Source organism: Arachis hypogaea, chromosome 11, assembly GCF_003086295.3.
Source record: "Arachis hypogaea cultivar Tifrunner chromosome 11, arahy.Tifrunner.gnm2.J5K5, whole genome shotgun sequence".
NCBI lineage: Eukaryota > Viridiplantae > Streptophyta > Magnoliopsida > Fabales > Fabaceae > Arachis > Arachis hypogaea.
Genome location: NC_092046.1, coordinates 129,316,053 through 129,340,187, shown reverse-complemented (window position 1 = coordinate 129,340,187; position 24,135 = coordinate 129,316,053). Strand labels below are relative to the sequence as shown.

Here is a 24,135-nt window from a genome sequence, read left to right as displayed (position 1 = left end):
GCGCGCACAACTTGGGTCTGGTTGGCCCGGTTTGGCCCGTTCGGCCCAATCTTGGGCCAATTTCTTTAAAATTTGTGTCAAAGTTCTCGTTTTAATTTCCTCTACCATATTAAACCATAAAAACCTCATTTCTCACTTTTTAGAATATATTTTAATTTATGGGTTAATTAGCCATAAATTAACCGGGTTTTACAACACGCAATAAAAACCAGACTCTGACCAGGAAAATTCCAGGAGACCATTGCCGTGGCCAAACCTAAAACAATGGCCGAGTTCCGTGAAAAAGCGAAAGGTCAGATTGACATCGAAGAACTCCGACAAGCTCGGAAAATAGAGAAACCACAATACAGAGACGACAACAAAGCACGAGATAGCAAGAAAAATTTCAATCCAACTCCCTGACATGAATCTTATACTCAGTTCAACACCAGGCGTGTCAACATCATCAAGGAGATCTTGAATTCAAAGTTGATCAAGCCACCAAGAAAAGCTGGCAGCTATCCAGAATCAAAAGGGGCAGACAGATCAAAATACTGTTCTTTTCATCAAAAGCACAGACACAATACTAACGAGTGTGTCATCGCCAAAGACCTCCTGGAGCGGTTAGCTCGGCAAGGTTATCTCGACAAGTACATCGGCGGCCACATACAACGACGCGCACCTCTCCCTGGTGACCAAAGCTTGGCAACATAACATGCTCAAGATAAAGATCGACCGAACACCAATCCTCCCGACCAACCAAGACGTATTATTAACTGTATTTCTGGAGGTTTTGCAGGTGGAGGGGCCACAAGCTCGGCAAGAAAGCGGTTTTACCGAGCTATGCTTTGCATAGAAGCCGATCAACATCAACAGCAGACACCTCCACACTTTACTCACATAACATTCCAGACATCCGACATTAACACCAACGTACCAAATCTAGACGACCCAGTCGTACTTTCCCTACAGCTCGGAGATCTCCTGGTCAAAAAGGTTTTACTAGACCCTGGAAATAGTGCCGATGTCCTCTTTTACACAACATTTCAGAAGATGAAACTCAGCAACAACATCCTCCAACCTTCCACTGGAGACCTGGTCGGTTTCTCAGGTGAGAGAGTCCAGGTTATAGGCTCTGTGTGGTTCCAAACCACACTTGGTGAGGTTCCCTTATCAAAAACCATAGATATGCAATACTTAGTTGTTGACTGTTTTAGTCCTTACAATTTGATACTTGGCCGACCTTTTTTAAATAGGTTCGGCGCTATTGTGTCTACAATTCATCTCTGTATTAAGTTTTCTTTGCAGGATAATACAATTGCAACCATTCACAGCGATGCCCGAGAGGCCAGAGAATGCTACAACAACAATTTCGAAAAACCTAATCAGAGTACGCAATCCCGCGTGAACAGTAGTATCAGTAACCGAGCCGAGCTACCAGTACTGACCAACCTTGATCCCAGGGCAGGAAGCTTAGATCGACCAAGCCCGACCGAAGATCTGCACAAAATCTATTTCACAGATAGTCCGAAAAAGTTCACTTATGTTGGATCCACACTAAGCTCGGAAGAGAAGGCCTTATTCCGACCCTTCCTGCAACAAAATGCCGACTTGTTCGCTTGGACCCCAACTGACATGCCAAGAATTGACCCAACAAACTGGCATTAGATCTTTCTGTCCGACCTATAGCACAGAAAAAATGCAACCTCGGCCATGACCGCAAACAAGCCTCTCTGGAAGAAACCAAGAAGCTCATCAATGCCGACTTCATTCAGGAAATCAGATTCACAACATGGCTGGAAAATTTCGTCATGGTGAAAAAACACAACGGTAAATGACGCATGTGTGTTGATTTCACCGATCTCAATAAAGCATGCCCAAAAGACTCTTATCCCTTACCCTCCATTGACTGTTTAGTTGATAATGCCTCTGGTTATGAAAAACTCAGCTTTATTGATGCATACTCTGGCTATAACCAGATTCAAATGCATCCATCCGGTCAAAGCTAGACAACCTTCATTACTGAATATGGAAACTACTGTTATAAAGTAATGCCATTTGGCCTTAAGAATGCAGGTGCAACATATCAACGCCTAATGGACAAAGTATTTGCCCAACAGATTGGCAAGAACATTGAGGTCTACGTTGACGATATGGTCACCAAAACCAAGATTAGCAATAACCACCTTGATGACCTCGCAAAAATCTTCGGTCAATTCAGAAAATACAACATGCGGTTAAACCCCAAGAAGTGCGCATTTGGCGTACAGAGTGGAAAATTCCTCGGCTTCATGCTCACTAGCCGAGGTATTGAAGCCAACCCAGAAAAGTGCCGAGCTATTCTAGATATGACAAGCCCACAAACAATCAAAGAAGTCCAGTGGTTGACAGGGAGACTTGCTGCACTCTCTAGATTTTTACCTTGCCTAGCTTCTAAGTCTTTATGTTTCTTCCAAACTTTAAAAAAGAAAAAGGTTTTCCAATGGACCGATGAATGTGAACAAGCATTCACAACCATCAAAGAAACTCTTTCAAAACCACCAATTTTACAAACCCCCTTCAAGGGAAACCATTATTCTTATATTTATCTGTGACTAACTGGGCTGTAAGCTCCGCTCTCATTGCAGAAAGGCAACAGCAGCAGTTGCCGAACTATTTTACCAGTAAAACATAGAATGCTGAACTTCGCTACCCGAGCATTGAGAAGCTGGCTTTGGCTCTAGTCTTCTCAGCAAGAAGACTACAGCCATACTTCCAGAGTCATGTTATCCATGTTCGGACGGATCAACCTTTGCTACAAGTCCTTCAGAAACCAGAACTGGCTGGCCGACTAGTAAAATGGTCGATCGAACTTTCCGAGTTCGATATCAAATACCAAGGATGATCATCTATCAAATCTCAATTCTTGGCTGATTTCATTGCCGAATTTACAGTACCAGACATCACCGAAGGTCCACCAGAATGGTCTTTGTATGTAGACGGCTCCTCTAACCCACACGGGTGTGGAGCTGAGATCATACTCAATGATGGAAATGGTAACGTCATTGAGCAATCGCTACACTTTTCCTTCAAGGCGAGCAACAACCAGAGTGAGTATGAAGCTCTTATTACCGGCCTCAGACTAGCTTCCGATCTCAATATTGCCGAGCTTAAGGTATACTGTGATTCTCTGCTCATTGTTCAGCTGGTCGTTCAACCAATGGGGGCTCAACATCCACGGCCCTTTCCCCTTAGCGGCTGGCCAAGTAAAATTTTTAATAGTAACAATTGATTACTTCTCAAAATGGATAGAGGCACAACCCTTAGCAAAGATCGCCTCACAACAAATGATCTCCTTTGTATGGAAGCATATTATCTGTCGATTCGGCATACCCCGGCACATTATCACTGATAATGGACGCTAGTTTTATTGATAAAAAATTCATCTCCTTTTTGCAGAATCTAAAGGTCAAACAGCATTTTTCATCAGTAGAGCACCCACAAAAAAATGGCTTAGTAGAGACCGCGAATAAGGTCATCCTCCATGCCTTAAGGAAGAAACTAGACGACGCCAAAGGCCTTTGGGCCGAACTCATCCCAGAGATCATATGGGGATATAATACCACCATCCACTCAACAATAAAGGAAACACCCTTCCGACTAGTATACGGCTCGGACACAATGATACTTGTGGAGATCTCTCAAGCCTCACTACGCACACAAATGGCCGACCATACTACAAAAGACGAAGCTCTGCAATCCGAACTCGACCTCCTTGAAGAAGTCCGATCTTCCACAGCAATGAAATACCTAGCTATGCAACAGCACATAGCTCGGCGATATAATCAAAGACTTCACCCAAGGTCTTTTCAAGTAAACGACCTTATGCTCAGAAGAACCGAACAGGCCAGAAAACCATCAAGCCATGGCAAACTAGCAGCTAACTGGGAGGGCCCTTACCGAATCATAGAAGTCATCGGCAATGGAGCTTACCGACTACAAACCTTAGATGGTAATGATTTGCCTAATACTTGGAATGTATCATTTTTTAAGTTATATTACAGTTAAAAGTCAGGGACAGGCAAGTAATATTTTTCCTACTACCGAAATTTTTTTCCAAAAGGGTTTTTCTTGGAGAGGTTTTAACAAGGCTGGCCTACCTGCACCTTTGTAATCAAAGGTCCTTCACCATACATAAGTTTATTATTTTTAACTTCAGTTACATTCCTTTATTTTTCAAAATTATTTTATCAATCCAACCTCTACTCACAATCAAAAGCCGATCAAATCGGGACTTACCGATCACAGACCAATTGCCGATCAAAATCAAAATCCGATCAAATCGGGACTTACCGATCACAGACCAATTGCCGGTCAAATACCAAAGGCCGATCAAATTGGTAAAACTACTGATCATACAACAACAGTCTATCAAATACCAAATCAATAATCACAAATCAAATCGAACATTACCGATCAAACACCAATTGCCGATTATACGACACTTACCGAGCAAAACAAACAAACCAATCTGTTCATCTATACATAAAGAAGCAGTATTGTAAAAATACATCCTTCTATTCTTCGCAATTCGGCAATATAGAAATACAATCATCTACCTTTCCAAATCACAAATGGATGAATTAATCCATCCTCAAATAAACCTTCAAAAAACTATAGTTTAAAAAAGGTATCCTTACAGCAATGCCTATACAAACAAATGATCATAATTTAAAATATCTGTCAAAACCTATTCAGGCAACCTAACATCATATGTCATCATGGAACAAAATGCCTTTTTTTTTAACAAGCCACCTACAATAATGTTCAAAAAAGCTCACAAAGGAGCAACCAGTCCAACTACAACAACTACTAGAAAGTCCAAAACCAACATACAACACTTACACAAAATAAGTTACCAAACAGAGCAATTCATTTAAACATTTTCGGCCTCTTCCTCGGCATTTCCATCATCTTCCACCATGGCCCCGTCTTGCACAATCTTCCCCGGATCCATCTGAGACAAGTCAACATCAGGAGCAAGAAACCTGGCCTGCTGGGATGCTCGCTCGAAACTTTCCACAAATGAATCCAGAACTTCCGTTCCTTTCTGCTTTTCGACCTCCTTCACCTTCACTGTAACATCAATGAGTTGAGCACTCATGCTCAAAAGGTCGGCTTCCTTCTTCTTAAGATCCTCCACCTCTTTCGCATAATTTTCCTTCATCACTTTCAACTCCTTCTCAGTTTCTAATAACTTACTCTCCAACTCAACAAGCTTCTTACTCTTTAACTCCAACTCTTCCTTTAAAGTCGGGCCTTGCTTAATCTCGGCAAACCTCCGATGTTTCTTTTCCTAGCTATGCCCCAAACTGGCAAGCCGAAAACCAATCACCTTAACCATGAAACAAATTAAAGTTACCTTCAGATTTTCATTAATCTAACAAAAAACAAAAATAAAAACATACCTGCATATATTGATCTATGGCGACGTCACCAACCTCGTCCGCCAATGTCACATCCACCGAAGATTGGCACAAATCATCAGCAACAGCCATATAGGGGAAGTCTTTTCCCCACAATGACGAGCCATCACTTTGATTGGCAATCTCATGCAATCTTTGTTGATTTCTGAAAAAACTTTGAATTTCCTCAACAGGAACTTCACCCCCATCATCCTCGGAACACTCAGACAGATCAACAACACTTGTTTTCCTTTTCTTCAAAATAACCTTCCTCCTCACTGGCTTCGGCTGATTAACTTCGCCAGCACCAACAGCTTTTTCTACTTTTGACGTAGACCCCTCTTTTTTAAGATTTTTGCTCTTTACCCGAGCTCTCAGAGTCGATGCCGAAACCCCAGGATATTTTCCACCTGCAAATAACAAAATAAAACAGTTAACACAATTATCCCATTCCATTCAATCTACAACGATCATATAGCTCACCTAAATACTCTATCACTGCTTCCCTATTCTCGTCCCATTGAAGCAAGTCAAATACCGAAATCAATTCCTTCTGATCAATAGCTTCAACTAAATACTCAATGATACACTCATTTCTTCCATTAATAGTCTCCGGCCCCAGAATACTCTGCGGCTCCGAGCACCACTAAATCGAAAATTTTCCCCAAAATGCTCGTCCATGTAAAACGGGAAGTCCCCCTCAACACTCCTTACTTTCACATACATTTTCTTAAAATTCTTAAAAGACGATTTGTAAAGTTTGAACACAGCAAACCTTGGTGAACTGTTCAAGTTTATCCACACACCTTTCTAAACACCTTTTGTCTGGAATAGTGAGAAAAACAACTCCACTGTAGGTGCCTCCTCCAAAAAATCCATCAAAATCTCAAAAGCACGAAGGAAGGCCCACCCATTAGGATGCAGTTGAGATGGACTACTTAAGTACCTGACACCGAAAATCACAAAAAGGAAGCTTCACCCTCAGTTCTTCCAAAAAGCAACTATATATATAAAAGTATTGGAAACCATCTTCCCTGTGGAAAATACGATCACTATTAACACATGGAAGCAACTCTAATCGAATTCCAGAACCAACCCTCATAACCCTACCCTTATCTATCTCCTTCACAGCACCTTCATCCAAAAACAAAGATGCATGTTTCTTCACATCCTCACTTACCCAATCATATGACCAGTCAATTTTTTGCTTTTTCTCCTTCTCAAAACCCATTAGCAAAGATAAAAGAAAAACACACAGAAAGATAGAGAAAGAAAGATTGCAGAAAGCTAAAGAGTAAATAGGACAATACCTCTCTTGCTCATTTTCCCTTCGAATGATTCTGATAAGTTCAACACCCTTATGCGAAATAGCAAACCTTTGGTTTCCTAAGCCTTAATTGAAAACCCAAAAACCGTTTCCCAATACCACTATCCCATCACTTCAGTTACCCCAAGTGAAATGATGTGCATTGGAAACACGCACGTCATTATTAAGCATTCAGTTAACTTTCTCTCTCCTAATCATATCATTGTTTAAGTTCCAATAACTGTTTAATAAAGCACCTTGAACTGGGGGCTCCAAGGACAACCCAAACCTCGCCGAGCTACATCCTTACCCAATAGCCAACTTATAACTCATTAAAAGCTCAACCTGCTTCATTAAACATATTTCCAGGCTAAGCTCGAGGGCTATGATCCGACCATTACAAATTCGATGTTATAACTCGGCACCATGTGTCATAACTCGGCAAGCTTATGTTATAACTCGGCATCATACGTTACAAATAGACTCAACGGACTACATCCAAAAAATCAAAACGTCCGAGCAAATATCAGCGAGCATTACACCCTTATTATTACCCTTCAACTCGGATGATAAAACAGAAGCGTAACCGACCTGTACGTTTTCACCTATAAAAGGTATGATCTTCTATCCTAAAGGATACATTGAATTCTCAATACTAACTTAAGCTTCGGAGTGCCTTTGCAGGTACACTCCCCCTTTGTTTCTTGTTCACACTTTGTGCGATTGGACATCTCTCTGTAAGGTCCCACATCGGTTGGGGAGGGGAACGAAGCATGCCTTATAAGGGTGTGGATACCTCTCCCTAGCATGACGTGTTTTGATGAGTGAATATGGGGGCTTCGGCTATCATCCTTATCGCCAAAGGTAAAACCGTGAGGCCTTGTGTGCCAAAGTGGACAATATCATGTTAGCGGGTGGTCTGGGCTATTACAGATGGTATCAGAGCCGGAGCCCGGATTGATGTGCCAGCGAGGGCGCTGGGCTCCTTTAGGGGGGTGGATTGTAAAGTCTCACATCGGTTAGAGAGGGGAACGAAGCATGCCTTATAAGGGTATGGATACTGATTCACTCGAAAACTGTCTCTCAACAATTTTCTACCGGTAAGTATACCGGATTGTCGTCAAGTAAAAACTCACTGTAGAGTGAGGTTGAATCCCACAGGGATTGGTTAGTTGATCAATGTTAATTGGAGAATTGTTCTAGTTGAGCGAAATCAGATCTGGTTGAGAATTGGGATTGCAAAAAGTAAAATTGGTGGGAAACTTAAATTGCAAGAACTTAAATGACAGAAATTAAATTGTGGAAAATTAACTGACATAAGCTTAAATTGCAGGAAATTAAATGAGAATGGGGGTTTAGCATGAAATTTAAAGAAGCAAAATATAAAAGAATGGGTAGACCAGAGATGGGGAAGCTCATTGGGGTCAGGAGATGTGATAATTTTCCAGATCAAGTTCATTTTCATCTCTTCCTCAATCAATGCATTCATTGATCTCCTTGGCAATCTTAAGTGATTAGATCCCAATTCCTTGGCAATCTAATCTCTCAAAGTATGAACAATTGCCCAATTTCTTGATTTAAGTGCTCATGGGAATAGATGAAGTTTGGTTACTGATTATACCACACAAATTCATAGATCAAAGTGTTGGTAGGATTACATGTCACTATATCCATCCAAATCCCAACCTAATCCAATAAGCAATTCTAGCATGATCTCCTCATTCCTCTTCCAAGGTTCAGAGGATATCCAATTATGAATAGTTTCTTTCCCAAGACAACTATCCAATAGGATGAAGAACGAAAGCTTTCTAGCAAAATCAAGAGAAAAGAAAGAAGAAGATGAATAAAAACTAATATTGATCCATTGAATTACACAGAGCTCCCTAACCCAATGAAAGAGGTTTAGTTGTTTATAGCTCTCAAAATGAAAATTGGAATTGAAAGATACATTGCTGGAAATTAAAATAAACCAAAAAGTAAAAAAATTGAAGTAAAAGTCTCTGCTAACTTAAATTCTAATCTGTTTATACATTTTCTTCCATTGATCTTCAATCTCTGAATTGGGCTTTTGGCCTTGATGGAATTGGATTGAAGTTGCTCCAATTAGTTTTCCTTGCTGTTGAGAAGAGATCTGTTTGAATTGCAAGGTTCTGGTGCTCAAGTTGGAGTCAACGTTTGATGGCCAACATTGACTCAAATGCCCTTCTTAAAAACTAGATAGATTTGCTGTCATTGGCGTTGACTCAACGTTGGAGTGTCAATGTTCTTCTACCCACGCGTACGCGTGCCTTGCGCGTTTGCGCCCTTGGGATCAAAATGCGTATCCACGCGTGCGCGTGGATGCAAAAATCCCATTTCCAGTTTTCAAAACATGTAGAAGAGCGTTGGCCTCAACGTTGGACTGGCAACGTTCCCTTCAACACTGGCCTATCCATGCGTGCGCGTGGATTCTCAAAAGTTAGGCCTGCGCATACGCGATATTTACACGTGCACGTCGTTGCACGTTTTTGAATTCAGAATTTTGAGATCACAATCGTGCACGTTGGCCACCAACGTTGGAGGTAGCATTTGGGATCCAACGTTACCCATCCACGTGTACGCGTCAGCTACGCGTGCGCATGGATTATTAGAATTTCCAATCCACGCGTACGCGTGTAGCACGCGTGCACATCGCTGCATTTTTTCAAAATATCCAGAAAGCATATTTTATCACAACGTTGGGGGTAACGTTAGCTTGCCAACGTTCCCTCAAACTTGAGCACCAGCAAATTATGCAGAGAATTACTCTGCCTCCCTTTGAACGTTTGAGGCAACGTTGGTGGTCCAACTTGGCCACCAACGTTGCTTCTTCTTCATCTTTTCATGCTCTTTCTTCAACTTCCTTCCATGCCTTCCTTCACCTGTCATCAACCAATACATGCATCAAAGCCTTGCTAAAGTCATGAGAATTCTCATCATTCTTAGCATACAAGTAATTATAGCATAATTCTCATGAAATTGCATCAAATTAACCATGGTTAGGTGATTCTAGGCATGCATAAATTTTTACCCCAATTGCTTACTTAGAACTCAAGAAAATGCATAAAACCTATTAAAAACAAAGAAAAAGGCTAGTGAAACTAGCCTAAGATGCCCTGGCATCACAACACCAAACTTAAATCTTGCTTGTCCCTAAGCAAGTACTGAATTATTGAGAAGGAAGAATGAAACAGAAAGTGATGTTCATATCAGCAAGTCATTATTAGTAGTTCATGGGGTTTTATGCAGACAATGCAGTAGCTCACTTTTTATTGATCCTTAGGAATAGAATGTCTCCTTTATGCATCAACTAATATACTGCTATGACCTCTTATTATTCACTCATCCTTGGTAATTGCTTTTCTTTAATTTCTTTTTTTGTAAACTTATTCTTTGATTCTAGCATCTCAGTGTCATGTGTTGTAGTAGCTTCTTAGCTTATTTGTAATCAACACATATTCACTACAGACATTTGACTCACAATTCTTCTTAAGACATTGGTGCTCAACACCTCTTTGGGTTACTAAATGCCTTGTAACCAGGTTGCTCTTGATAGTGGATTTTTGGTTGATAATCCCGGGTTAGTTAACCCAAGTTACCAAGTGTTAAAGAACTCCATAGAACCTAATCATCCAAGCAGATCCTAGTACAAAGACACCACAGGCATATGTCCTAAGGTCCAAGCTATTGGTGTCTAGCCTTATTCTTTACTTTCTTTTATTTTTGTTGCCACTTTTGGCTTTTCTTTTTCTTTCTTTCTATTTGTTTTTCTTTCATCCAAGGACTTTTATTTGCTAAGATTCATAGACAGCATACTAGTTTACACTAAAAGGGAAAAAATCTATCCTTTTATTCATTATAAGTGAGCTACTACACAATCAAACATATATACCACCACTTACTGTTATTTCACTTCTTACTAAAAAGGAACTCTTCGACTTCTTGTTCAAACATTTCTTTTATTCAAATTGAAAAGACTCAAGGGACAAAAACAAACATTTAAACAAGTGAAAGTGAAAACACACACCTAGGCTAGCACACTTATTGCAAAATTAAACACCATAGAATACAAAATGACTTAAACTAAAAGTTGACTATTAACATGGGTACATTAAGACTTCCAATTTACACATTCTCAAGTACAATACAACCTCTTGAAGTCTAGTTGCTTCCTCTCTATTATCACCATCTTTGGCTGTTGTGTCCTTCTTTTTCTCCTAATGGTGTGTATTCCTTCCAAGAGATTGATTGAATTCCTGCAAAGTTATTGGAAGTTGCTTGTTCCCCAAGCACTTGAGAGATTATTAGCATGTATGTATGTTTGTAGGCTTTCGAACTTAGATTGGTGTGTGAACACCAAACTTAGTTTCTTGCAGCAAATTGGGTGTATACAGAAACCCCTCAAGTACTTTTATTAAGAAAGTGAACTATGAACTAGAAAACAACAATGTAAATAACAGACTAGAAACTAGAAAAAAAAAACAACTTTTGAGTAATTTCTCTGATTGTTTGGAGCTGATAACTAGTTATGCTGAGGGTGCAATGTGTTCTTAATGAAATCCGTGGTGGAACACCAAACTTAGAATTACACATTCACCCTTAAATTTCTTTGGTGTGCAACACCAAACTTAGCTCCTTGCAATACAGAGAATCTACTCTTTTATTGAATTTAACTAGGGAAAGATAACTACCTTTGGTTGGGTTGCCTCCCAACAAACGCTCTTTTATCGCCATTAGCTTGATGTTTAGTTTACTGTTAGGGTGGATTGTAATGCCTCAAATCTTCTCCCCTCACAGTGAAGCTCTCTCCACTTGACTCCTTGATGATTTCTACATGTTCCAAGGAAAGGACCTTTTTGACTGTGAACACTTGAGGTAGCTGAGATGGAAGTGTTGGAAGCTGTGTTGAGATTGGTGGATGGTGGGCGGATATCACCTTATTTCCAGGGAAAAAAACTTCTGTAGGAATTTTCTTATTTCTCCATCCTCTTGGCAATTTCTTCACAACTCTTTTCTCTTCTTCCAGTAGTCTTCCCGTGTCTCTTGTGTTAGGAAGTTTCTTGTTAGCTGCTCTTCCTAACTTTTGTGGGTTCAGTTCTTTCTTGAGTTCTCTTGGTTGCTATATCTCTTGAAATTCTTGCTTGTTCACCAAGGACTGTTTCAGGGGTTCAACTACTGATTCACTGTCGCTTTCCTTTGTACACATGTTGCTGTGATCATCCTTCATTTCTTTAGGTTCTGGCTCAGATTCAGATGTAGGTTTGAACACATGGAAGGTGAGATGTTCATCATGTATTCTCAGGATTAACTCTCCTTGTTCCACATCTATGAGTGCTCTAGCAGTGCTAAAAATGGTCTCCCCAGAATAATGGGGTGGATGTAACTTTCTTCCATGTTCAGAACAATAAAGTCAGTGGGAAGGAAGTAGTTTTCCACTTTGACCAACACATTCTCGACTACTCCTTCGGCCTGCTTCTGATTTTTATCAGCCAATTGTATGATTACATCCGTGGATCTCAACTCATTGATTTGCAACTTCTTCATGAGAGACAGAGACATCACATTTATGCTAGCTCCTAGATCACAAAATTCTCTGTCAATTTTTGTCTCTCCTATGGCACAGGGAATATAAAAGCTCCCTGGATCTTTTTTCTTCAAGAGTACGTCCTTCTTGATAAGGGCACTACATTCCTTGTTCATTGTCACTATTTTTTCCCCTTTTAAGGTTTTTTTTTCTTGGTCAGCAGCTCTTCATGCACTTGATGTATGTGGGCATCTGTTTTGGAGAGTTTTGATGGAAGGGATGTTGACACTGAGAGATGCAAACATATCCAGGAATCTTGAATATGACCGTTCTTTCTCACCTCCCCTGAGTCTCTGAGGAAATGGTGTCTTTGGCACATAAGGTTTCTGAATTTCCTTCCTTGTTGATTCTTTTCTCTGTACAGATCCAGTTCCTTGTTCTTTTTTCTCCAAGTTGCCCTGGGAACTTCCTTGTCTGTGCTCCATTGGCTTGCTGGTATCTTCTTCCAGGATTTCTTCATTTGCAAGGGTAACTGCCTTACACTCTTCCCATCTCACCTTCTTCATTTTCCTTCTTGGATTTTTCTCAATGTCGCTTGGGAAACTATCAGTGGACTTCAAAATCTGCTGTGAAAGATGTCCTACTTGAGATTTGAGATTCTTAATAACCTCTCCTCGGCTTTTTATACTCCCTCTCACTTCTTCCTTGAATTTTTTCATGTCTTCTGACTCTTTGCAAAGATTTGCAAGCATAGCTTCTATTTCGGCCATTCTGTCCTCATCATGTGGTGATGGTTGGTTGAAATTGGAGTATTGAGAGTGGTTGTTGTGGCTTTGGTATGGTGGCTGTGAATAAGTGTTTTGTATGGTCTGATATGGTCTTTGGTTGGAGTTTTGGTGAGTGGAGTTGTTATACTGGTTTGGATTATGGGGTCTGTGGTCTTGGCCTTGGTTTTGTTAGTTTTCCCACCCAAAGTTTGGGTGGTTCCTCCAACCAGAGTTATAAGTTTTAGAATATGGATCATGAGTTTGCCTAGATGAATTTCCAAGGTAATTAGCTTCCTCCCAGTTAACTCCTTTTTCTGTGTCCAACTCTCCTTGAGATGATGGTTGAGTGTGGATGGCCGCAGCCTGATTCTTCTCCATCTTCTTGGTCAATTCAGCCAGTTGCTTGGTGATCATCTTATTCTGGGCCAAGATTGCATCCATATGGTTTAATTCCAAGACTCTCCTGTTGTTGCTTCTGTCTGAGGCATAAAAATACTCATTGTCAGCCACTGTCTCTATAACATCAATGGCTTCTTCAATGATCTTCTTCTTGTTAAGGGAATCTCCAGATGAGTGGTCTACAGCTTTCTTTGATTCACAATTCAGCCTTTCATAAAAGATATGAAGTTGCACCCACTCATTAAATATAGCAGGGGGCATTTCCTTGTCAAATCTTTGAATCTCTCCCAGGCTTCATAAATAGTCTCACCATCCTATTGTCTGAATGTCTGCACTTCAATTCTCAGCCTGTTTACATTTTGTGGTGGGTAGAACCTTGTTAAGAATCTATTCACTACATCCTCCCAAGTTGTCAAGCTTTCCTTGGGAAATAATTCCAGCCATTTTGATGCTTTGTCCCTCAAAGAAAATGGAAACAGTAGCAATCTATAGGTATCAGGATGAACACCATTAGATTTAACCGTGTCACATATCCTTTGGAATTTAGTGAGATGCTCATTAGGGTCCTCTTGGGCACTTCCTCCAAAAGAACAGTTGTTTTGTACAAGAGTTATGAGCTGAGGCTTCAATTCGAAATTATTAGCATGGATAGTTGGCTTTTGAATGCTGCTACCACAGTTTCCTGGATTTGGATTGATGTATGATCCAAGAATTCTCCTCTCTTGTTCAGCAGGGTTGGCTCCACCTCTTCTGGCATGATTGTTCACCTCTCTTTCATGATGGTTTTTCATATCATCCTCCATGGCTATATCCAAGTCGTCCTCCTCTTCTTCTGTACCAACAACTCTCTTTCCTCTTGCTTCCTTTCTTAATCTCAGTAAGGTTCTTTCCAGTTCACTATCAAAGGAGGTTGAAACCTCTCTTTTACCTGTCATACAAGTAGCACAACAAGCAGTAACAAGCAAGTGAAAATTTTCACAATTAATGAAAAAGTATGGTGAGAGCAATTGAGGCAATTAATCAAATAGTTAATGAGTTAGTGGGTTAATTTTGCTGAAAAGTAAAGAGGTAAGAGAAATTAAAGAGAAACAACTAAAATTGCAGAAAAACAAAAATGAACATTTGAAATTAAAATTCAATTAATCAAAAGATAAGAAAAGTTCTCAATCTAGTTATCCTCCAATTTAGTAATTGTCAATACAAACCAATCCCCGGCAATGACGCCATAAACTTGATTCACTCGAAAACTGTCTCTCAACAATTTCCTACCGACAAGTGTACCGGATTGTCGTCAAGTAAAAACTCACTGTAGAGTGAGGTCGAATCCCACAGGGATTGGTTGGTTGATCAATGTTAATTGGAGAATTGTTCTAGTTGAGCGAAATCAGATCTGGTTGAGAATTGGGATTGTAGAAAGTAAAATTGGCGGGAAACTTAAATTGCAAGAACTTAAATGACAGAAATTAAATTGCGGGAAATTAACTGACAGAAGCTTAAATTGCAGGAAATGTTTAAATGGGAATGGGGGTTTAGCATGAAATTTAAAGAAGCAGAATATAAAAGAATGGGTAGATCAGAGATGGGGAAGCTTATTGGGGTCAGGAGATGTGATAATTCTCCAAATTAAGTTCATTTTTATCTCTTCCTCAATCAATGCATTCATTGATCTCCTTGGAAATCTTAAGTGATTAGATCCCAATTCCTTGGCAATCTAATCTCTCTAAGCATGAACAATTATCTAATTCCTTGATTTAAGTGCTCATGGGAAGAGATAAAGTTTGGTTACTGATTATACCATACAAATTCATAGATCAAAGTGTTGGTAGGATTACATGTCACTATATCTATCCAAATCCCAACCTAATCCAATATGAGAAAGTAATTTTAGCATGATCTCCTCATTCCTCTTCCAAGGTTCAGAGGAGATCCAATTATGAATAGCTTCTTTCCCAAGACAACTATCCAATAGGATGAAGAACGAAAGCTTTCTAGCAAAATCAAGAGAAAAGAAAGAAGAAGTTGAATGAAAACTAATATTGATCCATTGAATTACACAGAGCTCCCTAACCCAATGAAAGGGGTTTAGTTGTTCATAGCTCTCAAAATGAAAATTGGAATTGAAAGATACATTGCTAGAAATTAAAATGAATCGAAAAGTAAAAAAAAGTGAAGTAAAAGTCCCTGCTAACTTAAATTCTAAGCTATTTATACACTTTCTTCCATTGATCTTCAATCTCTGAATTGGGCTTTTGGCTATGATGGAATTGGGTTGAAGTTGCTCCAATTAGTTTCCCTTGCTATTGAAAAGAGATCTGTTTGAATTGCAAGGTTCTGGTGCTCAAGTTGGAGTCAACGTTTGATGGCCAACGTTGACTCAAACGCCCTTCTTAAAAACCAAATAGATTTGCTGTCATTGGTATTGACTCAATGTTGGAGTGCCAACGTTCTTCTACCCACGCGTATGCGTGCCTTGCGCGTTTGCACCCTTGGGATCAGAATGTGTATCCACGCATGCGCGTGCTGCACGCGTGCGCGTGGATGCAAAAATCCCATTTCCAGTTTTCAAAACATGTAGAAGAGTGTTGGCCTCAACGTTGGCCTATCCACGCGTGCGCGTGGATTCTCAAAAGTTAAGCCTGCGCGTACACACCATATACGCGTGCACGTCGTTGCGTGTTTTCAAATTCAGAATTTTGAGATTACAATCGCGCACGTTGGCCACCAATGTTGGAGATAGCGTTTGGGGTCCAACATTACCCATCCACGCGTACGCGTGTAGCACGCGTGCGCGTCACTGCATTTTTTCAAAATCTCCAGAAAGCATATTTTATTACAACGTTGGGGGTAACGTTGGCTTTCCAACGTTCCCTCAAATGTGAGCACCAGCAAATTATGCAGAGAATTGCTCTGCCTTCATTTGAATGTTTGAGGCAACGTTGGTGGTCCAACTTGGCTTCCTTTTCATGCTCCTTCTTCAACTTCCTTCCATGCCTTCCTTCACCTATCATCAACCAATACATGCATTGATGAGCAGATAATTTATACGCTTTTTGGCATTATTTTTAGTATGTTTTTAGTAGGATCTAGTTACTTTTAGGGATGTTTTTATTAGTTTTTATGTTAAATTCACATTTCTGGACTTTACTATGAGTTTGTGTGTTTTTCTGTGATTTCAGGTATTTTCTGGCTGAAATTGAGGGACTTGAGCAAAAATCATATTCAGAGGTTGAAGAAGGACTGCTGATGCTGTTGGATTCTAACCTCCCTACACTCAAAGTGGATTTTCTGGAGCTACAGAAATCAAAATGGCGCGCTTCCAATTGCGTTAGAAAGTAGACATCCAGGGCTTTCCAGCAATATATAATAGTATATACTTTGGCCGAGTTTAGATGATGCAAAAGGGCGTTGAATGCCAGTCTACGCTGCAGTCTGCAGTTAAACGCCAGAAACACGTCACGAACCAGAGTTGAACGCCAGAAACACATTACAAACTGGCGTTCAACTCCAAGAATGACCTCTCCACGTGTAAACGTCAAGCTCAGCCCAAGCACACACCAAGTGGGCCTCGGAAGTGGATTTATGCATCAATTACTTACTTCTGTAAACCCTAGTGACTAGTTTAGTATATATAGGACATTTTACTATTGTATTAAACATCTTAGGATTTTTAGTTCATCTTTGAATCATATTGATCACGTTTGGGGTCTGGCCTCTCGGCCATGCCTGAACCTTCATCACTTATGTATTTTCAACGGTAGAGTTTCTACACTCCATAGATTAAGGTGTGGAGCTCTGCTGTTCCTCATGATTTAATGCAAAGTACTACTGTTTTCTATTCAATTCAACTTATTCTGCTTCTAAGATATCCATTCGCACCCAAGAACATGATGAATGTGATGATTATGTGACGTTCATCATCATTCTCACTTATGAACGCGTGCCTGACAAACACTTTCGTTCTACATGCAACAAGCTAGAATGAATCTCTCTTAGATATCTAATACAGGGGACCGAGTCCGAGTTATTAGTATCTTCGTGGTATAAGTTAGAACCCATGGATGGCCATTCCTGAGATCCAGAAAGTCTAAACCTTGTCTGTGGTATTCCGAGTAGGATCTGGGAAGGGATGGCTGTGACGAACTTCAAACTCGCGAGTGCTGGGCGTAGTGACAGACGCAAAAGGATAGTAAATCCTATTCCAGTATGATCGAGAACCTCCAGATGATTAGTCATGCCGTGACAGAGCATTTGGACCATTTTCACAAAGAGGATGGGATGTAGCCATTGACAACGGTGATGCCCTTACAGAAAGCTTGCCATGGAGAGGAGTAGGATTGATTGGATGCAGACAGCAGGAAAGCAGAGGTTCAGAGAAACGAAAGCATCTCTATACGCTTATCTGAAATTCTCACCAATGAATTACATAAGTATTTCTATCTTTATTTTCTGTTTATTTATTATTATTTTCGAAAACTCCATAACTATTTGATATCCGCCTGACTGAGATTTACAAGATGACCATAGCTTGCTTCATACTAACAATCTCCGTGGGATCGACCCTTACTCACGTAAGGTTTTATTACTTGGACGACCCAGGCACTTGCTGGTTAGTTGTGCGAAGTTGTGAAGTTATGTTTGGACTATGGTATTGTGCACCAGTTATTGGCGCCATTGCCAGGGAGAGAACGAACAAGAAATTTTACAACCTCAGAGTAACAATTTCGCATACCAAGTTTTTGGCGCCGTTGCCGAGGATTGTTTGAGTTTGGACAACTGACGGTTCATCTTATTGCTCAGATTAGGTAATTTTCTTCTTGTTTCAACTTTTATTTGGTTTTCAAAAACTTTTTTTAAAAAAATTTTTCTTTGTTTTCGTTTTTCTTCAAATAAATTTTCGAAAAAAAATATATATAAAAATAAATCTTTTCAAAAAAATTTTATATTTTTCTTCAGAATTTTTAAGAATGAATTCTAGTGTTTCATAAAGCATGTTGAAGCCTGGCTGGCTGTAAAGCCATGTCTAAAATCTTTTGGACTAAGGCTTCCAAACCATCAGCATAGAGGCAAGTTAATTTGATAACTAATGAGCAGTATATCTGAGTTACATACTAAAGCTTGACTGGCTATTAAGCCATGTCCAACCCTTTGATTGGAGCTTTGGGCTAATATTGAAAGATTCCTGGAATTCTTCTTAAAGATTTTGGAATTCTTATTTTCTTTTTCACATTAATTTTCGAAAAAAAAATCCAAAAAAATCATAAAATCATAAAAATCAAAAATATTTTTTGTTTCTTGTTTGAGTCTTGAGTAAATTTTAAGTTTGGTGTCAATCGCATGTTTTAAAGTTTGCATAAAATTTTCGAAAAATTCATGCATTCATATTGTTCTTCATGATCTTCAAGTTGTTCTTGGCCAGTCTTCTTGTTTGATCTTCATATTTTCTTGTTTTGTGTCTTTTCTTGTTTTTCATATGAATTCTTGCATTCATAGTGTCTGAACATGAAAGATTTCTAAGTTTGGTGTCTTGCATGTTTTCTTTGCATTGAAAATTTTTCAAAAATATGTTCTTGATGTTCATCATGATCTTCAAAGTGTTCTTGGTGTTCATCTTGACATTCATAATGTTCTTGCATGCATCATGTGTTTTGATTCATAATTTTCATGTTGTGAGTCATTTTTTTTATTTTTCTCTTTCATCATTAAAAATTCAAAAAATCAAAAAAATATCTTTCCCTTTTTCTCTCATAAATTTCGAAAATTTGGATTGACTTTTTCAAAAAAATTTTAAAATCTAGTTGTTTTTATGAGTCAAATCAAATTTTCAATTTGAAAATCTTATCTTTTCAAAATCTTTTTCAAAAAAATCAAATCTTTTTCCTTTTTCTTATTTATTTTCGAAAATTTTAAAAATATTTTTCAAAAATCTTTTTCATAATTTCATCTCATAATTTTCGAAAATATCTTCAACAATTAATGTTTTTATTCAAAAATTTCAAGTTTGTTACTTACTTGTTAAGAAAGATTCAAACTTTAAGTTCTAGAATCATATCTTGTGATTTCTTGTGAATCAAGTCATTAATTGTGATTTTAAAAATCAAATCTTTTTCAAAACTAATTTCAATCATATCTTTTCAAAAATATCTTTTTATCTTATCTTTTTCAAATCATATCTTTTTAATCATATCTTTTTAAAACATATCTTTTTCAAAATTTTGATTTTAAAATATCTTTTCTAACTTCTTATCTTCTTATCTTTTCAAAATTGATTTTCAAATTTGTTTCAACTAACTAACTAACCTTTTGTTTGTTTCTTATCTCTTTCAAAACTACCTAACTAACTAACCCTCTCTAATTTTCAAAAATTATCTCCCTCCTTTTTCAAAATTCTTTTAATTAACTAATTATTTCAAATTTTGATTTTAATTTTATTCCCCCTTTAATTTTCGAAAATCACTAACTCTTTTTCAAAATTTATTTTCGAAATTCTCCCTCTCTCATCTTATTCTATTTATTTATTCATCTACTAACACTTCATCTCACCCAAATTCGAACCCTCTCTGCCATCTGTGTTCGAATTTTCTCTTCTCCCTTCTTTACATTACATTCTTTTCTTCTTCTACTCACACAAGAGAACCTCTATACCTGGGTAAAAAGGATCCCTATTATTATTATTTTTCTGTTCCCTCTTTTTCATATGAGCAAGAGCAAGGACAAGAACATTCTTGTTGAAGCAGACCCTGAACCTGAAAGGACTCTGAAAAGAAAACTAAGAGAAGTTAAAATACAACAATCCAGAGACAACCTTACAGGAATTTTCGAACAAGAAGAGGAGATGGCAGCCAAAAATGATAATGCAAGGAGGATGCTTGGTGACTTTACTGCACCTAATTCCAATTTACATGGAAGAAGCATCTCCATCCCTACCATTGGAGCAAACAATCTTGAGCTGAAACCTCAATTAGTTTCTCTGATGCAACAAAACTGCAAGTTTCATGGACTTCCATCTGAAGATCCTTTTCAGTTCTTAACTGAATTCTTGCAGATCTTTGATACTGTTAAGACTAATGGAGTAGATCCTAAAGTCTACAGGCTCATGATTTTCCCATTTGCTGTAAGAGACAGAGCTAGAGTGTGGTTGGACTCTCAACCCAAAGATAGCATGAACTCTTGGGATAAGCTGGTCACGGCTTTCTTAGCCAAGTTCTTTCCTCCTCAAAAGCTGAGTAAGCTTAGAGTGGATGTTCAAACCTTCAGACAGAAGGAAGGTGAATCCCTCTATGAAGCTTGGGAGAGATACAAGCAACTGACCAAAAAGTGTCCTTCTGACATGCTTTCAGAATGGACCATCTTGGATATATTCTATGATGGTCTATCTGAATTAGCTAAAATGTCATTGGATACTTCTGCAGGTGGATCCATTCACCTAAAGAAAACGCCTGCAGAAGCTCAAGAACTCATTGACATGGTTGCTAACAACCAGTTTATGTACACTTCTGAGAGGAATCCTGTGAGTAATGGGACGCCTCAGAAGAAGGGAGTTCTTGAAATTGATACTCTGAATGCCATATTGGCTCAGAATAAAATATTGACTCAGCAAGTCAATATGATTTCTCAGAGTCTGAATGGAATGCAAGCTGCATCCAACAGTACTCAAGAGGCATCTTCTGAAGAAGAAGCTTATGATCCTGAGAACCCTAAAATAGCAGAGGTAAATTACATGGGTGAACCCTATGGAAACACCTATAACCCCTCATGGAGAAATCACCCAAATTTCTCATGGAAGGATCAACAAAAGCCTCAACAAGGCTTTAATAATGGTGGAAGAAACAGGTTTAACAATAGTAAACCTTTTCCATCATCCACTCAGCAACAGACAAAGAATTTTGAGCAGAATCCATCTAACTTAGCAAGTTTAGTCTCTGATCTATCTAAGGCCACTGTGAGTTTCATGAATGAAACAAGGTCTTCCATTAGAAATTTGGAAACACAAGTGGGCCAGCTGAGTAAGAAGATCACTGAAACTCCTCCTAGTACTCTCCCAAGCAATACAGAAGAAAATCCAAAAGGAGAGTGCAAGGCCATTGAATTGACTATCATGGCCGAACCCACAAGAGAGGAGGAGGACGTGAATCCCAGTGAGGAAGACCTCCTGGGACGTCCAGTGATCAATAAGGAGTTTCCCTCTGAGGAACCAAAAGAATCTGAGACTCATCTAGAGACCATAGAGATTCCATTGAACCTCCTTATGCCATTCATGAGCTCTGATGAGTATTCCTCTTCTGAAGAGAATGAGGATGTTACTGAAGAGCAAGTTGCCAAGTTCCTTGGTGCAATCATGAAGCTGAATACCAATTTATTTGGTAATAAGACTTGGGGAGATGAACCTCCCCTGTTCACCAATGAACTAAATGCATTGGATCAACTGAGATTGCCTCAGAAGAAACAGGATCCCGGAAAGTTCCTAATACCTTGCACCATAGGCACCATGACCTTTGAAAAGGCTCTATGTGACCTTGGGTCAGGAATAAACCTCATGCCACTCTTTGTAATGGAGAAACTTGGAATCTTTGAGGTGCAAGCTGCTAAAATCTCATTAGAGATGGCAGATAATTCCAGAAAACAGGCTTATGGACAAGTAGAGGACATGTTAGTAAAGGTTGAAGGCCTTTACATCCCTGCTGATTTCATAATCCTGGATACTGGGAAGGATGAGGATGAATCCATCATTCTTGGAAGACCCTTTCTAGCCATAGCAAGAGCTGTGATTGATGTAGACAGAGGAGAATTGATCCTTTAACTGAATGAGGACAACCTTGTGTTTAAAACTCAAGAATCTCCTTCTGTAACAATGGAGAAGAAGCATGAAAAGCTTCTCTCAGTACAGAGTCAACTAAAGCCCCCACAGTCAAACTCTAAGTTTGGTGTTGGGAGGCCTCAGCCAAACTCTAAGTTTGGTGTTGAACTCCCATATCCAAACTCTAAGTTTGGTGTTGGGAGTCTATAAAATTGACCTGATCACCTGTGTGGAGCCATAAGAGCCCACTGTCAAGCTATTGACATTAAAGAAGCGCTTGTTGGGAGGCAACCCAATTTTTATTTATCTAACTTGATTTTCATTCTTATTGTTCTTTCATGTTTTATTAGGTTCATGATCATGTGGAGTCACAAAATAAATAGAAAAATCAAAAACAGAATCAAAAACAGCAGAAGAAAAATCACACCCTGGAGGAAGGACTTACTGGCGTTTAAACGCCAGTAAAAAGCATCTGGCTGGCGTTCAACGCCAGAGCAGAGCATGGATCTGGCGCCGAACGCCAGAAACAAGCATAGAACTGGCGTTCAACACCAGAAACATACTGCATCTGGGCGTTGAAAGCCCAGAACAAGCATCAGTTCGGCGTTTAAACGCCAGAATTGCATGCAAAGGCATTTTACATGCCTAATTGGTGCAGGGATGCAAATCCTTGATACCTCAAGATCTGTGGACCTCACAGGATCATCTCAGGATCTGTGGACCCCACAGGATCCCCACCTTCCCTCCTCATAATCCTAGATTCTTCCACATCTTCTTCTTCTACTATTCTTTCTTCTTTTGCTCGAGGGCGAGCAATATTCTATGTTTGGTGTGGTAAAAGCATAGTTTTTTGTTTTTTCATAACCATTGATGGCACCTAAGGCCAGAGAAACCTCTAGAAAGAGGAAAGGGAAGACAAAAGCTTCCATCAAGGGTCTATAGCTCAGTGGTAGGACATTTGACTGCAAATCAAGAGATCCATGAGATACCTCAGGGGATACATTTTCCTCCACATAATTATTGGGAGCAACTAAGGATAGGAGCACCAAGAGAACTCCATCATCCTCCATGAAATTAGAGAAGATCAAAGAGCAATGAAGGAGGAGCAACAAAGACAAGGAAGAGACATAGAAGAGCTCAAGGACATCATTGGTTCCTCAAGAAGGAAACGCCACCATCACTAAGGTGGACTCATTCCTTGTTCTTAAATTTTCTGTTTTTCATTTTCTTATGTTAAATGTTTATCTATGTTTGTGTCTTTATTACATGATCATTAGTGTCTAAGTATCTATGCCTTAAAGTAGTGAATATGAATCCATCACCTCTCTTAAATGAAAAATGTTTTTAATTCAAAAGAACAAGAAGTACATCAGTTTCGAATTTATCCTTGAACTTAGTTTAATTATATTGATGTGGTGACAATACTTTTTGTTTTCTGAATGAATGCTTGAACAGTGCATATGTCTTTTGAAGTTGTTGTTTAAGAATGTTAAATATGTTGGCTCTTGAAAGAATGATGACAAAGAGACATGTTATTTGATAATCTAAAAAATCATAAAAATGATTCTTGAAGCAATAAAAAGCAGTGAATACAAAGCTTGCAGAAAAAAAAATGGCGAAAAAAAAATAGAAAAAGAAAAGCAAGCAGAAAAAGCCAAAAGCTCTTAAAACCAAAAGGCAAGAGCAAAAAGCCAATAGCCCTTAAAACCAAAAGGCAAGGGTAATAAGAAGGATCCCAAGGCTTTGAGCATCAGTGGATAGGAGGGCCTAAAGGAATAAAATCCTGGCCTAAGCGGCTAAACCAAGCTGTCCCTAACCATGTGCTTGTAGCGTGAACGTGTCAAGTGAAAACTTGAGACTGAGCGGTTAAAGTCAAGGTCCAAAGCAAAAGAAGAGTGTGCTTA

General features: G+C 39.1%; 2 non-coding genes across 2 annotated transcripts; one reads left to right on the top strand and one right to left on the bottom strand.

The window, feature by feature from the left end:
- Window positions 1-13,680: 13,680 nt before the first annotated feature.
- LOC112724177 (small nucleolar RNA R71) lies at window positions 13,681-13,787 on the top strand. The gene has a single exon (XR_003163353.1). It is a non-coding gene; the product is annotated as a small nucleolar RNA R71 (small nucleolar RNA).
- Window positions 13,788-20,662: 6,875 nt separating this feature from the next.
- On the bottom strand, window positions 20,663-20,770 carry LOC112724453 (small nucleolar RNA R71). Its single transcript, XR_003163614.1, has one exon. It is a non-coding gene; the product is annotated as a small nucleolar RNA R71 (small nucleolar RNA).
- Window positions 20,771-24,135: the final 3,365 nt, after the last annotated feature.